This window comes from Salmo trutta, chromosome 1 (genome assembly GCF_901001165.1).
Source record: "Salmo trutta chromosome 1, fSalTru1.1, whole genome shotgun sequence".
In the NCBI taxonomy this organism is placed as follows: domain Eukaryota; kingdom Metazoa; phylum Chordata; class Actinopteri; order Salmoniformes; family Salmonidae; genus Salmo; species Salmo trutta.
The window spans coordinates 52,762,132-52,777,443 of record NC_042957.1 but is presented as its reverse complement, the minus strand read 5'-3'; the positions used below and the strand labels follow the sequence as shown (position 1 = coordinate 52,777,443).

General features: G+C 41.9%; 1 protein-coding gene across 3 annotated transcripts in view; it reads right to left on the bottom strand.

Moving 5' to 3' along the window:
* The window catches only part of LOC115199778 (protein TANC2), a 143,859-nt gene extending 134,808 nt beyond the window's left edge, over positions 1-9,051 (bottom strand). For all 3 annotated transcript variants that reach the window (XM_029762208.1, XM_029762198.1, XM_029762217.1), the window contains exon 1: positions 8,684-9,051. The gene's annotated coding sequence lies outside the window, so the exon portion shown is untranslated. The remainder of the gene's footprint in view (positions 1-8,683) is intronic.
* Between the last annotated feature and the right edge of the window lie 6,261 nt (positions 9,052-15,312).

Genomic DNA, 15,312 nt, shown 5'->3' with positions numbered 1-15,312 from the left:
ACGTGTACGCGACCAATAAAATTTGATTTGAAAACAGATATTCAGGGTCTACTCTATAAAACTGGAGGGGAAAATAAATCATGGTCGTTTTGAGGAGTGTTTTTTATTTTGTTACTTCAGGAGAAGGTTGAAGGGGATGTAAAGTCGGGTGAAGGTCGAAAAACTCGACCGCAAACACCAACAAACATGGGCTAAATGCTTGCTGTTTAGGCCTATCCGTCAGAGAGAATTAGCGGTGCAGATGAAAGAATCAATACATGAGCTCATAATTACCCATTTGGAGAACATATTTACAAATGGAGATAGAGGTTGAAATTTACACCCAAAAGAGAAATAGGCTATTGGATTAGATGCTTCTCTAGAACAGCATTCAAAACTGATTGTGTTCTCATATTGAGTACGACCAATCATCACAGATTAGGGTACCCTCCAGATACATGAATGCACTTGCATTGTGAAAGATTTCTCTTTAATGGTCAGTCTTGATTGGTTCTACCAGGAAGCGGAGCATCGGAGTAGCCTCAACAACAAAAAAAGAAGTGCGCACACACACAGCCTTACCTGGTGCATGATGTTCTGAAATCAATGACAGATTATCTATAAATCAGCTTTTCAAATGGAAGTAATTCAGAGCCATGGAGAGGCTGTATTTTCAAGTGCAGGGGGAAAGGAAGGCACTGAAGTGCTTCAGTTCAAATGTAGGCTAGGCCAATATACATCTAGAAGCAAATTCTATGCACTCCAGTAATTTTTTTAATAATATCCAACATAACCTAGCTGGTCAAGCGACATATTAAAATATGTCAATGCCAACCACCATGCAAACCACAATCTGTACCCCCTCGGGCAAATGTGTTTATAGGTGAAAGCAATATGTCTGGTAAAAAAAAAAAATGGAGGGTACTGTCCAATGTAACAACTTAGAAAGACCGATGAGGACAATTTAATACCTGTCCCTTTTGTTCTTCCCTCACACGCCTTTGTATTGAGTTCAGATGGGGGATCTGCAGGACCATTTCTATTGAAACAGTGGCTGCAATTGAGCTAAGAAACAGTACCCTCAGTCTTTCTTTGCTCACAAGCAGGAGCCATATTAGCTTGAGATATTATTAGAGATATAAATAGTCCTATTAGCCATTTCTTTCTGGTGTGAGAACACACAGGACTTGGGCTAGGATGTCATTCTCTAATGAAATCATTTTTTTTTAAATCAGAGAGGAAGTTGTCATGTTGATACAAAAGTCTTGACCGTGGAGAGCTTCAAGTTCCTCGGTGTCCACATCACTAAGGATCCATCATGGTCCAAACACACCAACACAGTCGAAGAGGGAACGATAACACCTCTTCCAAAAGGCTCCTGAACTGCTTCCACCCCAAAGCCTACATGCACATGTATAGTATTTCAAATGACTGATTTCCTTATATGAACTGTAACTCAGTAAAATCATTGAAATTGTTGCAATCATATTTTTGTTCAGTATATGTACGAGGTCTCTGAAGACGAGGTGGCACCAATGTGTGGATGGCAGGAACGAGATGATGGCCTCAGAGGGGAATAGAAGAGGGAGGAATGGTGTCAAAACAGCCATCTGATCGGATCAGAAGGTCCTGGTGGCACGCTCCATTGGAGACGACATGTACTGGGACTTCAGTGGAGTCCTGGAAGTCTGAGCTAGAGACTGAATAAACCTGGGGGTGAGGTTGCCAGAAAGGATCTGTAAGATACTCCTCTTCAGTCTACCTGCAGTGCTAGTTACAACATATGCTAGATGATACTACAGTTTATTTTGTTCTAATCCTGAGCTTGAGTCGGCTTCATTTTAACATGTAAAAAAGACAAAAGGAGAACAATTATGGCTTTGTTAATGAGGAGACTTGGATGAAATTGGTCTCAAAAAGTAGAATATAAGCAAATGGATCATTTGTGAAACTGAAAGATGTGAATGTTTGAGCTGGGTGAGCTGATGTAAATTAGGCTAATTCCATGATGGAGCCGGAAGTCTTGTCACCTCAACATGGTAGAATCACACTGGCCTCCTGAATATGAGCGGTGACAAGGGCCGCTTCCTGGAGTGACTGCGGTCATCCCTCGGTCATCCCTCACATTTATGAGAATTTACAAATCCATTCCATTAGGCAAACGCTGCGGTCCAGTGAAAATGGCTGCATTCACAGCTGTTTTTCCCCTCTGAAAGCAGGTGGCACATTGCTTGCTGTAGTGTAGACAGTATTGTTCAGTGGTCCATTTAAATTAAACTGCTGTGGGACAGAAAAATAAATAGAGGGATGTATTTCTTTAACTCTTGCTAAAAACAAGTTGTACTGCACCAGAGACTTGGTTGTCTGACACTAGCTGAATTATTTTCCCCATCGTTCAGCTTATGGTTCAAGTCAACACTTCTTCAAATCAAGTTGTTTTGATATTGCTTACTGAGGAAGGAGAGGATGCAATAGAACCACTTATATGTCAACATGCAAGGTAACTCAGCATTCTCTTAATATTCACAACATGACCCCCAAGTAAAATGTTGACAACTTTTACTTCACATTCCTCAAGAAAATAATGTACTTTTTACTCCATACATTTTCCCTGACACCCAAAAGTACTAGTTACATTTTTAATGCTTAGCAGGACAGGAAAATGGTCCAATTCACGCACTTATCAAGAGAACGTCCCTGGTCATCTCTACTACTGAGAAATACCACCTTGACTGTGTGGCAACATAAAAATATTTGCCGATTGAAACAAGAAACCGAGTTTGGTTGACTAGGGTCAGTTCTTATCATATTATTATAAGCGAGGGGTATTGGTCTGTGCTTTAGTAACCTCAAATAATCCAAACATTCTCTCTCACTCAGGATTCGATATCAGGAAATAATACGGTATTGTAACCAAAAGTCTTGTCTGTTGGTATCTTGGAACCAGATCGACGTTGGCCCACATAAAAGAAACAGCAAACGGAAGACACACACACACACACACACACACACACACACACAGTCAAAGCAAACAAAGCATTACTGACCCTGATGTGTGGTCTAAACAGGAACTTTAGCCTCCTTGTTAGTCTCCTTGATATTATTAGCACTAGTTAAGTGGCACTGACAATGAAATCTAGCCCACAGGAATGCATGCTGCATAGCCCTAGACCAGAGAGAAAAAAAAAGTGCCAGACGCCAAAAACCTCCCCCCTCCTACTCTGTCTATGGGGCCAGCTGAATTGTGTCCTGTAGGAAGTAAAGTTGGGCATGGAGATAAGAGCCAGGCGACAGCAGAGAGAGCCCACCTGTAAGAGGTTGTGGGTAATTGAGAGTCAGGGGGTGAGGCTGTCTCACAAGTTGGACTGGATTCAACTAGAAAAAAGTCACAACAACTTTGCTGCTTTTTGAACTTGAAGGACCTCTTTAGGTTATGTTGATGGTTACAGTCGGTTACAATCCCTTTATTGTGATTCCACACAAACATTTTTAAGAAGAGACATCAATCGTCTTTCCATAGTTTGGATGCATAGGCACCCAATTCTGTAATAACATTCTGTAATAAATGACATAAATGGGAAAACATTGAGAAAGACTGTCCTATAACAGTATTCAGCCAAACATATTGAAAGCCCATTTCGGAAGAGTAGGACAAGCCAAACCTGCTGCTCGAACATACAGTCCGTCATACTGCTTTGAGCACAGCAATATGCCATCTCCAAATGTGACTCAAGAGGAAAATCTACTTGCATGTCAGATTCTCAACCATTTTATCGCTGCAGCAAACACCAAAAGATGAAACAGCTGTGACCATTGATAATCTCATCCCAATCAAAGCAAAGGGAGAAAGGTGTGCGTGTGTGTGCGTGTGTGAGTCTGACAAACAGGCAGCCAGTAAGATAAACCTGAGGTGGGAGGCTTGGGAGCAAAGGGATGAATTGAGATGGTGTTAATGAATGCAGCATCACTTCATTGCATGGCCTTTAATGACCCTACAGTAAAGCGTTGGCAGCAGCTCAGGTTTTCCTCTAAGTATTGGAGGTGTGGCAGTTATGGGGATTTACTACATGCGAGAGTCACAGCAGCTCATCAGGCACGCAGCACAGACTTCAATTTACATATCTGACTGCAGACAGACAACACTGTGTGACTGCGTTTAATAATCAAGGTTCCCCTAAACGAAGAGTAGCAGCCGTGACAATTCCATAACATTGCCCCCCTTTATAATGTTGTCCAAAGAAGCCATTTATCAATCAAATACTCTACTAGGCTAAATGATTGGGCTGCATTGGAGGTATTAAAAACATCTAAATCAATCTTACATTGTTTCATAACATTCTACTGGAAAATGGCTTCAGACATTTTTAAAAGGAAGCATTAAATTGCTTGTAACACCTGGCACAACTGTCTTAGTTGTGTTGACTTTACTTTCCCATCATAGCGATATATCTTGGTAGCAGCCAGGTGTTAGTGGTAGTGCACTCTTAGCAGGAGAGGTGCTTCCTGAGACTGCATTCTCTTCAGACATTTAAGGAAACCCCATTTAACCTCAGTCAGAAGAGCTTATTAGAGCAATAAGCTTAGAAAAAAATAACAAAAATGTTGTATATTCAACATAAGTATACTACAAGTAGGAGGGCCTCCAGAGTGGTGCAGTTGTCTAAGGCTGTGCCACTAGAGATCCTGGTTAGATCCTGGTTAGAGTCCAGGCTCTGTCGCAGCCAGTCGCGACCGGGAAACCCAAAGGGCGGCGCACAATTGGCCCAGCGTCGTCTGGGTTAGGGGAGGGTTTGGCCGGCAGGGATGTCCTTATCCCATCGCGCACAAGCGACTCCTGTGGCGGGCTGGGCGCAGTGCATGCTGACACGGTCGCCAGGTGCACGGCGTTTCCTTCGACACATTGGTGCGGTTGGCTTTCGGGTTAACTGGTAATTGTGTCAAGAAGCATTGTGCTTGGTTGGGTTGTGTTTCGGAGGACGCACGGCTCTCGACCTTCGCCTCTCCCGAGTCCGTACGGGAGTTGCAGCGATGAGAGAAGACTAACTACCAATTGGATACCACAAAATTGAGGAGAAAACGGGTAAAAAAAAATATATATATAAAATAAAGAAATAAAGTAAACAAGGAGGCCTATGGCATCAAGACTAGCAACTTTCAGAAATTACCCTGCCCATGACAGCTGGAAGTAGGCTACTTGCCAAAGTCACATTTATTCTAGGTCAGATCTAATTGGCTTCCCTCAGCAGCCTGTAAATCTTTTCACTCATTGCATGTTAAAAGGTAGAATTAATAAAAGTACCGTAATTTCCGGACTATAAGCAGCAACTTTTTTCCCACGCTTTGAACCTCGCGGCTTAAACAATAACGCGGCTAATATATGGATTTTTCCCGCTTTCACTTTTTTTAAAAACACATTCTGTGACGTGCTCAGTTTTTTGGCGCATGAAGCTTTCATCAGACCAATGAAATTGCCGAACGGGTTAAGGTCAAAACAACTTTTTTGTTTACTGTTTAGATTAAATCGAGCGCGCTCAAACTTCCCATCATTCTGATTACGGTAGTCATTTTGTCACCCTGATTCCTGGGGGCACAACAAAGTATTTGCGGCCACTCGACATCAGTGTAAATCGTGCATTTAAGGTGGCGCTCCGTGTTCAGTGGGAGGCTTGGATGACAAGTGGGGAGAAATCCTTCACTAAAACGGGCCGCATGCGAAGAGCAACTTATGGTCAAGTCTGCCAGTGGGTCCTGACAGCGTGGACCATTGTCACAAAATCCACTATCATCAACGGGTTTTGAAAGGCTGGACTGCTGCGTGTTGAAGAGGGCTCAGCGGGGGATTTGTCTCCGGATGAAAGTGACGAGAGCGACAATGAAAACGATCCAATATCGGATGAAGCAATTCTGAGGCTATTCAACTCCGAGTGGGTTCAGTGGTTTCAGTGCACAGGAGGAGGAAGATAGTGACCAATGACTTTCTTGGTAGGCTACTGTTTACTGCTAATTATTATTTTTTTGTTACAAGCCGTGTTTTGATAAAACCTATTTATTTTTGTTACAAGCCATGTTTCGTTAAAGCCTATTTATTTTTGTTACAAGCCGTGTTTCGTTAAAGCCTGTGTAAAGTTCATTTGTTTCAATGTACCGGTAGGCACCTGCGGCTTATAGACATGTGCGGCTTATTTATGTTCAAAATAATATTTATTTTTTTATTCAGTGGGTGCGGTTTATATTCAGGTGCGCTTAATAGTCCGGAAATTACGGTAAGTCAATGTCATAAAACCTTTCACTTGGTCTAGTGGGGTCCCAGTTCACTGTAGTTTTGCTAAGGCCCTTCCATACTCATTCATCATCAAGAGCCAAGCAGCCACTCCAGCCGGTAAATCAATTGGCTGAACTTAATTATGATTTTGTTATTTCCTCAACAGACACCCCAATCTGGGACAATTTCATCATTGCTGATGTCTGCTGCGACAGCTGGGGCTATTTCTGTGAAGTACCTTGCTAAAGCCCCCAACCCTAGACCCCAGACTGCACATCATTTCCCTAATCACTTTTCCACAGCTACCCTCCGGCACGTAAATGAAAGTTACAAAGAAATTGCTAAGTGTCACTCATAAAAAAAAAAAATCTCACCCTGGAGGCACTGGCCAACTGTGATTATTTAATCTGGGTTGTGTTTTAGTTAAAATGGCCTAGCCTGTAGGCTGTCTGAGAGTATTTGATTCATGACCCAACAATGTTTATAAGTAGGAGAAAGGGGGCTTAATATGTTTAGAGGGATGGTTCACCCAAAATACAAGCTCACCTCATCTTATTGATTTGAAGCTAGCTCATTTTATGGCGTCACCATGAGGCAATTTGACGACTGCTGTTTGGAAACGGGATTAGCAGAATAAGTAAACAAACCCAAATATTGGGTCCCTTTGTCAGTGTCCATGGACTACTCTACTGTAGGTAGCCTATCCATAACGGTCACTTCAAGAAAGATGAGTGATTGAGGAAAAGTTTTGGGAATAAGGAGGTCGCAAAGAGGTGTTTGAGTGAATAATTGGTCACTGAATGTCAAAGAATGACTGACTGTACAGTAGCCTACTGAAGCATTCTCAGCTGCTAGGTCTATTCACACGGTCAAGCCATCAAGCATGTGTGCAGGTGAATTCACTGTTGAGCCCACAATCCACCTGTCAATCATTTGAACCCCTCTGTCACCTGCAAGCATAGACATTAAAACCAGTAGATAGTAATAGCGCTGACATCATCCGTGTATTGCTATTGTGTATTGCTACTCTTTGAATTTGAAGTGCGCCATGCTGCTGAATTGGGCTGAATGGCAACAACAACAAAAAAACGCTAAGGATCATGGTGAAAGTGGCAGTAACTAGCAAAGGATCATGGTCGATGTAGTCGATTTCATCCTGCCTGAGAGAGTCAACCCAACACTGCTGGGTGCACATGCAAAGAGCGTGCATGAGGGTGTGAGCCTCCCTTAGGCCTGCCAGTCCGTAATAGTTCTGTGTCAACACGTGGTCCTGTGTGACGACAAATGTAGTCAGAATGGATCAATATTTAATATCTCGATTTGTAGCGAAATATAAAAGATTTCACAATGGGGATCAAACAAATTTTAGAACCCAAAACGGCAGTCCAATTTTTTTTTTTTTTTAAGGCCGTTCTGGCGATCATAGGCTTTCTAAATTACCATAACTGTTTAATGGACAAAATCAACATGCGCGCGATAGCGCGGACACACATGCGGTCTGGTCAGCAAGTTAGATTAATCGTTTTCAAGTGCAACGTTATTAAGGAAGGTTTTGGGAAACAGCTCAGAGATTTAACTATGCTCCTACGAAGGTTCTAACGACAAATTTAGCCTTAAAAGGGACATTTCTAAATTGTTCAACTTCATAATCTCCAGCACCACCCCAACATCAAGAAAACATAGAAACACGCCATTTGACATATATTGATGTTGGTCTGGTGCTAGAGATGAAGAATATGAGATATGAAGAATGAATATATATATATAACATTTCTCTTTAAGATGCTTTTCAGAAACCAGACCCAGTTCTGTCACCACTGGAAATGTAAGAAACACATAACCCATCATGGCAGTAATGCATTTACAACCCCCATGCATTTTAAAGTAAACTGGTGCTAGGACATTGAATGCACAGAAATTGAGCATTTATACATTTGGTTTACAAAGTAATTCAGCAAATGCCATGGTATAATTCACCAAGGGTATAATGATTCTTAATAACTTTACACAGCTTCTCTATTTAACTAACGTTAGCCAGAGGGGTAGCTGTCATTCTAACTTCAAAGATGTCCAGTAAACCAGTTTGAGGCGTATGGCGATGGAATATTCGTCAATAAAAAAATACACAAAAGGGGTTTCTTTGTGTAACTGAATGGCCACATTGTTCACTGTGTGGCTTTAGGTTGTCCAGCTAAATATAACTACAGTAAAAAAACATGTTCGAAAAGAACATGGTTGTCAAATAGCGAATGCTAACTATGTTAGTTTGCTAGCTACCTGCAATACAATAGATGCTTGGGACTCTTCGATGCGGATATATAGCAAGCGCGAGCACAGCAGACACCGAACGTTAAAGAACATCACATTATTTGGCTAGGACTAACGTCATTCAGCCAACTCAAATGTAACATTACCTCGTAATTGTCATTCGCTGTCACGTACCTTGATTTTTTTTCACCCCCTCCACTGTCAAATAAGCCGAGGCAAGAACGTCCGACTGACCATTACACCCGTGTCAGTTCGTAGGTAAACGTCAGTGCAATGGCTAGCTAACGTTCAGCAAGATTTCCAGTAAGCAGCTGGACCACAACACAGCCTTCACGAGCGTGCGTAAAGATTCGACGTGTTCGATCGTTCCGTCCTTCTCCCACTGAGGTACCTCCTACTCCAGGTTTTGAGGAAAGAACAAATCCAGGAATTGCGCTCAATTTGCCTCCAATAACAACCACCCAGTGAAGAAGAAATAACTATTTCATTACGCGACTGCATGAGAAGAACCAAACATTGCTATGAAGATGTTTGTGTGTGTTGAAAACGCTCTCATACAGTAGCATGAGGCGCGAGGGGCTGCTGAATTATTCATGAGGGGGCGGGTGCTCTGATCCTGCGTTCAAATACAAGTAGGAAGGTGGTATTTAGAAGGGTGCAATTGCAGCCCACAGTGTGGGGGCGTTCCTGCATGTGGGCATTCCTGAATCTGCAGGAACTCCTCTCTATACTTTTATTGGTCAATTTTTAAGTTAGGACAGGCGGGAGGCAGGGGCGCTCCAATATAGTAGGTGGCGTTAATGCACACTAACGTTGGATACCAGCTGCGGATAAACCCCACAGAAGAAGGGGCGGAGTTGCACACAGAAGAAGGGGCGCAGTTGCACACTATTGGTATTTACCACATACTGACTGGTAAAAATCACTTGAACGCCCCTCCAACTCTATCATCCCTGAGCTCTGACTTCTCCCACATGCTGACCTCTCACGTAACCTACTAAGAAAATTAGGCTACCTCGATAACAGAATTTTCGGCAGTTAAATGCAACAACAAAATATTATTTATAAAAAACAATCTATTAATATGGTTTTTGAACACTATAATTTGTTTACAAGCATGATAGTTGTACTTTTAGTTTATGCTTGACACAGCTTGTTGGCCATTAGTCAATCGGCGTTACTCAATGAGTTCAAAGCATGTGCACGCATCCAACTAGTACTTACAACTTCACAACTGGTCATTTCCACCTTCCCACTTGGTTATGAATGCAGCATTGTCAAAGTAACCTACTGTAAAATACAAGGTCATGTCAATCAAATGTACATTATTTACGGAATAACTCTGTAGTAACAGCATTGTAGGTACATAGAACCTGCTATGTAATTGCAATAGAGTTTATTTACACAAGTGGAGGGAGGTCTGGTGGGTTACGTAGCCAGTGTCTCCAATCTCGGAATGGGTCATGCTGGCTTCGTCTGACACACACACACTGCTGCAATCTCAGAGCTTTGTTTTGTCTAGGAAAGCTAACTCTTGATAAATACAGGCATTCTTCTGACTTCTGGTCCATCCTTGCTTTGACTTGTCATGAAGTTTTCTCATAGTGTAGATGATGATATCTGTCTGAGATCCACATACTTTGCTTAGTCCTGCTTTAGATGTGTGTAATCTCTGTGAATCTTTGTGTGGGAAATACTATAATACTCACATATTGCAATACCCACATACTGTAGAGATGGAACGCTACAATGTACAATCTAACAAATTAACATCCTCTCACCCATCAAATTAAACTTTATTTGTCACATGCGCCGAGTACAACAGCTGTAGATCTTACCGTGAAATGCTTACTTTGCCAGTCACAAGTTAGAACATTAAGCTAACTATTTCCTAACTATTTACTTTTTCTTTTGATTCAACTACCTCTTACCTATTATATATTAACAGAATGAATGTGATAAGATAATGAGGGTAGAGAAATTATCCTTGCCCTGCTGCCAAGTGTAGCCTACAGATCTAAAAGACAGAAATCTAATTATTTTAATTTTGGAAAGAATGAAAACATCTGGATCAGTCCTAGGGGCTGATCAAACAACAACGGTTTCTGAAGGCCTCCACCCAGAGGTAAGGTGAAGAGAGACATGCAGATGAGGCTGGGATGCATTTCTGTGCTATCTTCTCATCATAATGCAAATGTATGAGTCCCTTATCACAAACCAGAGATAGGAATGCCATTTCTCTTGGTCTCTGGACTATGTTTAAGAGATGCCAATCGTTCATGGGAACACAGGGTACGAAATACATCTGGTGTTGGACACTAATTATCCTAACAATGGCCTATTCCCTCTCAGTGGACTCAAACAAAAGATAGTTCTGTTCTAGAATGCATTTATTCTATTTTTGTAAGTCCTCCAAGGACCACACACATGCCATGCTGTCCCCAAAAATAGACACTATAGCTTACTGAAGCCATTTTTGCAAACCCACTGAACCAGTTCTTCAGCACACAAATGAACCGTTGACAATACCGTGGCCTACAGTCTTACTCTTTATGTAAATCAAGTGAATCATGTGACAACATGTCTGGTCAAAGTATCCACACACATCCTTCCATCTGTGATTTACATGCGTACACAGACTAACAAAGAAAGACACATTCCTTTTAAAATGCAATGTGTTGAGTCAAAAGACTGTGCCGGGCCAAAGTAATGGACAAAGTAAGAAAAAAGCCTAACGCAAAATAGATTAGATTCCCAGTTGTTCAGTGTCAATGCTTAATTGAATAAAACAGTGGTGATTGATAAGTCGGGTTTGCTGGCTGAGGCTTTGAACTGGCCTGAGAGAATGGATGGGATTTTAATGCTTTACCACAGTGTTTCCAAATGATTTCTTGCTCAAGACTGATGACCAGTTCCTCTTTGTGAAAGTCCCAAACCAGCTCTTAGCACCTTCAAATTGTGTTTATGATTACCAAGCTGTGCTGTTTGTTAGCTGCCTACACTAATATATCTTAACATTTCTATACACCCAAAACATTGTATTGAATGTGTCAAATTCTGTTTATTACGATGTCAATGCATCATTTGCATCTCTGCTCTATAACCTGGAGTATAGCCAAGTACAGAGAGAGGTTATAGAAAAGAGGAACGCATTAAATGTGATTGTAATGTGATAATGGAGCCAGGCAGGCAGATAATTACAATAAATAAATAAAAATACCCATAACATGGTAGTTAGTGACTTAAATAGAGAGAACAGGGAATAAACTGTGCTTACTTACATTTTATTTGTTGGGTATGTTAAACATTGTGCATTTCCCTGTAGATTTCAATAGATTGTTCTCCATTTTACTGTATAAGGTCCACAATTCAACCTATCTTGATTTGAAATTGATACTAGAATTTCCTGGAGTCCAACTCCGCTCAACAGACAATGGCTGCCAGCATGCAGTAGGCAGCCGTTCCATCAACGTCAGTCGGTTGACATTGACTTACTGTTTTAAGTTGCTTCTCTTAATAAAAGTAATACCTGAGAAGGTCACGAGCCCCGTATATCTAGTTAAGGGAGCCCTAACAAAATGTCACTTCCCATCTGCGTGGGATGAAAAGGCAAACTCTGATGAAAAATTGAATGGGCTGTTTAAGGAATCTTCGACCCATCCTCCCACATCAATACAACCTGAGGCCAAATTGAATTACATGTAAGTCTCCTCACACATACACACAAACACAACACACACACACAGTAGGCCTCTCCATTCCTCTGAGACACATCTGCAACACACAAAATGATGAAGTTGTTTACGTTTGTTGGTTCTTTTGATCACAGGATAGATTACACATACTCCAGACCCCAAGTCCCATTACACACACGTTAATAAGGTCTATGGTTTTTTCAGCATTTCCATTTTTAGCGCCATTAGGTCCCACAGGTGGGTATCGGGGACTACTGCAATAATCTAAATTGGATTTCCTTTCTGCAAGGCTGCACGTTTCATCCCCTTCTCCGAGTCAGATCTCCCTGGGTGTCTGACTATCTATTAATCTAGCCTGCCCAGTTCATTTACTTTGCCCTGGCCTCTGGAGAGGAAACCCTTCCAGCCCTCCCTGGATGGATTCAACAAAGCAACATGGCAAAGCAGGTTGCTGCTGTTTACTTCCTGTCCACTGTTGAACCTCTCCTGAGTCCATGATTAAACAGTACGGTAGCCTTAGTAACAGACTCAAAATATAAACAAACCTTAAGACTCACTCAAGCACAGTTTGATTCATTATTTGTCAATGATTTGTCATGTGTCTAACATCATCTGTCATGTTCCTATGTCAGATTTAAGGGCTATGAAAATAAATCTTAAAACAATGATGTAAACATTCCCATAAACTATTGATCTAATGCCAATATCTAGTTAGGGGATGTAAGGCATGTCTATCAGATGAGTAGAGGAACAAGAGGTCTCCTAGCTTCAGGAGCTAGTTAGTAAATGGTTATGATTACTTTTGCTCACTGTATTGAGGCTGTGTGCCCTTAATCAGGAAAATTAAATCAGTTCAATTCAATCAGGTTGACTCTCATGACAACATTACCCTTCATGTTGAACTGAGTGGGTTATACAACATGTTGCAGCATTAGCCACAAGATAGCAGAAGGAAGGGTGAATATTTTGGGGAGTTTAGGATGTTGCTTATCCTGTTGGCATTCTCTTTCTTCCTCGGAAGAACCAACCTCAGGGGTGGTTGAGATGACATTGGTGGAGCCCCCCTTTGTGGGTGCTGGAGTAGAAGGCTTATTTTGAGCTCCAGGCAGCATCCTTCCTATTGGTCCATGCCAGCTAAGCACCATCAGAGACGGAGCACATGCCAATTGATCCTGCTAATAATTTTATTCCACTCTGGTATATCTGTTTTGGAGGAATCTGGGCCAGCCATCAGTGTCACATCAAAAGTTGTGATTGAAATGGGTATAACTGCTAAATTATCTCTCTTCAGCAGGCACTGTCTTGTTATTTTTTTAAATCTTGTCATTCAATTCATCTTCATTGGTATGGTATGCATTATGTAGCCTGTGTAGGCTGTTGTGAAGGTCATTGTGAATGGAGTTATTGACTATATGATCTATTTATTTACTACGGTTTTCATCATGACAACCTTGTGTCATTTCAGTGTGAATTGAGAGGAGGCTAGATTTCTCCCCAAATCATCCAATAAGGCATGCAAAAATGGTTTCATTTGAAGAGTGTCAGGTCAGGTCATACTGCACACTGGTCCATAAAGTCTCTCACAGTCACTTTGTGTCTTCTCAACTTGATCAGTGGAACTTTAGTTGCTGTCTTGCTACTGTGACACAAGAATAAAGAGGGGCAAGGTGTCTTCTCTCTGAATGGTATGCAATAGTGACGATGTGTGTGCTCAGTGTGTGTGTGATTCTGTTTGTTGGAGAGGTGATCATCACCACCAACTGTTAAAAAAACATGTCATTCTCCGCATGGCAACGGGGCAGCATAGCAACTAGTTGCTAGGGACTGGGCGAGCCCCCCCCCCCCCCCCTGGCAAGCGAACCGTTAAAAGGAGGAATTCCCCTGGACAGTGGGCTATCTCATGCCATTACCCTGTTGCCATGGTGACCAGCATGTGGAGGTTGATGGTACAGACGACGAGGACCATTAGATTCAGTCAGTGGAAGAGGGTCCTGGAGGGGGGCAGGATGTGGGCGTCTGTCTCATTGAAGGGCAAGATGCCAACACACACAAGTGAGGGTCAACACATATAAGTGAGGGTGTGGTAATTGTGACACCCTTTCAGGGTACCACCCAGTCTCCATTGGTACGGCTGACTTCACACTGATAACAATTATTGTGCAAATGTCAGGACAGCAGCCAGGTGGATTTGGGTTTATTTTTGGATCAACACAGAATAGTGAATTATCTACAGGGCTGTACTTTCTGAATGCTTGGTGTTTTCCCTCTACACATACAGTAGTGTCTGTGTATATGCATCTATTAGACAGGTTCAAACCACTGATTGTTTGGTGGTACAGTACATTTACTATTGAAGTCTTGTTTAAGTTTTTACTACAGTTAGTGGTTGGAAGGTAGGAGGACAATTGTCATCCAATATCAGGACAGGAGGAGAGAAGTGGTGACCCTTTGCTGGCCTCCACTGGCCGAAAACCTGTCCACCAAATTCAACCAATTGTATGTGAGTCAGTCAGGTACATGAAAAGGCTCTTGTAAAAGCCTATCTGGACATCAAGCTCCACATCCAAACATGGGGTTCTGTTTGAGAGGGAAAATCATGTATGGAGCTATTGTTTGATTGTGCATTGTGTAGAGAGATCATAAAAATAAAGAAAACAAAAAAGAAACAATGATTACCTTACTGGGGAAGAATGTTGCTTTTGGCCGGCGAGCAAATAATTGATTTAGTAGTGAACCAACTGCCTCTTCAGAGGAAGAGGAAGGACTGCATGAGGCCTCTATCAGCACAGTAGAGTGATGACCTGACCTGGCATAGCAAAACAATAGGTGCCAAATTTAGCTCCACACCACACCTCCAAATATCTACAGTATCTACATACTGGATCTCTAACTGGATCGGTGCCTAGCACCGGGTCAATCCTGGCGGGTGTTTTTACATAAGAACCTTCCCAGCTGGTAACCCAGACTCTGCGGTACAATGCAACACGCCTGGTACTCCAAAGTATCTTGGGAATGTGCGATGTTAAAAATAGTTGGTACTTGATGCAAAGCAGAACATTTCCACCCTATAAAAAGCCCCCACAGAGAATATGTGAAAGATGCAGGCAA